The sequence below is a fragment of the Mastomys coucha genome, unplaced genomic scaffold (genome assembly GCF_008632895.1).
Source record: "Mastomys coucha isolate ucsf_1 unplaced genomic scaffold, UCSF_Mcou_1 pScaffold18, whole genome shotgun sequence".
Lineage (NCBI taxonomy): Eukaryota > Metazoa > Chordata > Mammalia > Rodentia > Muridae > Mastomys > Mastomys coucha.
In genome coordinates this window covers 16,894,407-16,897,415 of record NW_022196900.1, presented here as the reverse complement: position 1 = coordinate 16,897,415, position 3,009 = coordinate 16,894,407, and the positions used below count along the sequence as shown (strand labels likewise).

At 40.9% G+C, this 3,009-nt stretch overlaps 1 non-coding gene across 1 annotated transcript; it reads right to left on the bottom strand.

Annotated features, from left to right (window-relative positions):
* Positions 1-2,656: 2,656 nt before the first annotated feature.
* On the bottom strand, positions 2,657-2,775 carry LOC116097364. Its single transcript, XR_004121385.1, has one exon. It is a non-coding gene; the product is annotated as a 5S ribosomal RNA (ribosomal RNA).
* Between the last annotated feature and the right edge of the window lie 234 nt (positions 2,776-3,009).

Sequence of the window (3,009 nt, the reverse complement as noted above, 5' to 3'; positions counted from 1 at the left end):
GTGGGTACAGGGCACTGGAGAATGAGAGAGTCAATATGTACAAGACCATGCTTATAAACCAGAGTAGCAAGTTAAATAAAAGAAAAAAAAGTTCTTCTGTACTGGGTGGCCAAAGGTGAGGTCAGTATAAATATTGGCCCCACCACTGCCAAGTTCATGTTTTGCATGACGATGATTTAATCAAGATGTGTGGGTGACAAAAGGCTTATCAAACAAAGAGTGTTTTAGTACACAGGTAGGCTTGTTTAACAAAAGGGACACCCATCTTCTTTCACAAGGCTACTGTAAAATTCATATCCGGCCTTACAGAATTTCATGTTGCCAGCCAAGACTGTGATGTGAAAATTTACTGTATACTCGGAATGTTTGTAATCCATCATTAAAATGTCTGTACTGCTTTTCTCAGGAATCAGGGATGTTTATTCTTTGTGCTGTAGAAGTAAAATGTACAACAAAGATGAGAACTGAAATCTGAGAGTTCAAACACAAACCTAGGAATTCTGTAATGGTTTTGCACACTAAAGACGAGACAGATATCGCCCCATTTTACTCACGGGGAAACTGAAACACCATGGACTTGAATGCCACAGCTTTCTCTACTTTTCCCAGGAGCTATAATAAGCAAAAACCACAAAAATCATCCTGCTTTAAACTTGGAACACAGACACTCAGATCAAACATCTGGGAGGCAAATTTATCGTTTTACCTGTGTATTTTACTCGATCATTTGATTGTCAAAGGGACTTTTATTATTCTAGTTTCTTCTCAGAGAAGTCAGGAAAAAGGATATCTTCTCCAAAATTCCATCCATGGTCAGTTTCTTTAGGTAAGAACCATAATCATCAGCCTTTTTGTCAGTCAAATCCAGAAAGGAAAAAGAATGTAACCCTGATGCTGTCTGAAAAATGTGCAGGCAGATACAGTCTCCCAAGCAGTACAAATGTGACATTCACTTACTACTTTATGTACACACAAACACACACACACACACACACACATACATACATACACACACACACACACACAGAGAGAGAGAGAGAGAGACAGAGAGAGAGAGAGAGAGGCAGAGACAGAGACACACACAGAGAGAGCAACTCAGACTACACTAATCCAGCAAGCATTATTGTCAACTGAACCCTAAAGCCACCCATGATATAAATATGGTGACACTGAAGCTCCCTCTGAATTATTGACAGAATATTTAAAAGTGGTGACTGGTGACAGGAAGGGGAGATGATGGGCAGTTCACTCTCAGGTCTAGCAAGAGCAAAATCTCTCAAATAGAAATTTATTTTAAAAAAATCCCCATTATACTTCCTAAAGAAAATTTCCAATCTTGAAGATTTTTTTCTAAGTAGAACTTTCAAAAAATGCTTAGGAACGCCTGGTAAAATGTGAAGTTGCTTTCTCTCCACATTCAGCATTTGGTGTGTGAATGTCCACAGTAGCTCCTTTCTGAGTTCTTAATTATATGATCTGCCATAGCAAAACTATAGCAGTTTTTGTGATTTTCTTTTTGAACTTCTGCCCATTTGCTGAATTTTAAAACACTAGCCTGTTTCATTTCTTCTCATGACAGCTCTTTTGTTAGAGATGTCTTCCATAAGTGGCTGCTCCAGAATTTCTTGTATGTGTATGTGGAGGTGGGGGAGCGGGCAGGAGGTCTGCTCCTTAAAGGACCAAGGTTTTCTTAGACACCTACCTCTATGCAGCCAGCACACTGTTCTGACCTCTACTATGCATTCACTTGAATTTACTTGGGAGAAAGAGGTCTTGCATTTAGCCACTCCCACTCCCAACCATCCCATGGAGTATTCACTATCTTCCAGAAGGACACGGAAACCTATTGGCAGTGCCCCTAGTCTCTGAGCAAACTCATTATGATATCTCTCCTCTCAATCTTCAGCACTTAGCTACCTGAGAGAAAGAGCTGGAGAGCTATATCTGTCTGAAGCCTGTAGTGAAGGCAGTGTCCCTATAAACCCACAAATCCACATTGTGTTGGGGAAGATAAATGGATCAAGGATTCAGGGGCTACAGGTTAAAAATTAACTCCCAAAAGCTTCCAACTAAGCATATGAGATGGATAAGCTTATAAATAGACTTATGATTTAGTATATGCCTTAAGGACATCTTGCGTGGTATAGGCAAGTTCTCAAAGCCTGGGTCTGATATCCCTCTTGCATTGTTGCAGACCGAAGAGAGGGCTAATTTTCTCCTGTGCAGCATGGATGTTTTGATGTTTTTCTGAGCCTGCTGACAATTATAAGACTCAACAAATACATGACTGCTTAGCCGCCATGCTAGGTGGCCTAATTCCAATTACATTTGTTTGAATTTCCAAACATCTCTGACAGAAGTACCCTGATCCATAATCATAATATTGACAAAAACAAAAACAATAACAATCTTCTTTTGTTTGTCTTGCTTGATGTTTGTTCTCCTCAACATCCTTGAGAGGGTGGTGTTAAAAGCTCTGTTTCATTGCAAACAAAGCCATGGTTTCAATAAGTGATGTGATTTGCTTTTAATTATGCCATGAATTGCTATAGCTCTGGGAAAGCTGCAGCTCTCCATTCAGTGGAGTGAAAGGGGACTCTTGAGTGTTTCGATCACCCTGTTTGAGAGCAGGCCCCCTTTTTTTCTTTTCTTTTTAAGCCTACAGCACCTGGTATTCCCAGGCGGTTTCCCATCCAAGTACTAACCAGGCCTGACCCTGCTTAGCTTCCAAGATCAGACGAGATCGGGCGCGTTCAGAGTGGTATGGCCGTAGACGAGAACAGGCCCTTTTAAGCAAAGGATCAAAGGAGTTCCAGCTCAAACTAGAAGCAGGTGATGAGGCAAGAAAAGGTAGAGACATTGCTCTTTGGAAAGTGGTCCAGCCATCTGCTCATCTCATTCTTGACTCCTGCCTTTTCTATTTTACTGCCCTCACCTCTCCACCTGAGTTGAACAGAATTAGAAAAGGTCAGAAGCACTTAATGACCTTTTCTAAGAAGTCTTAGCCCA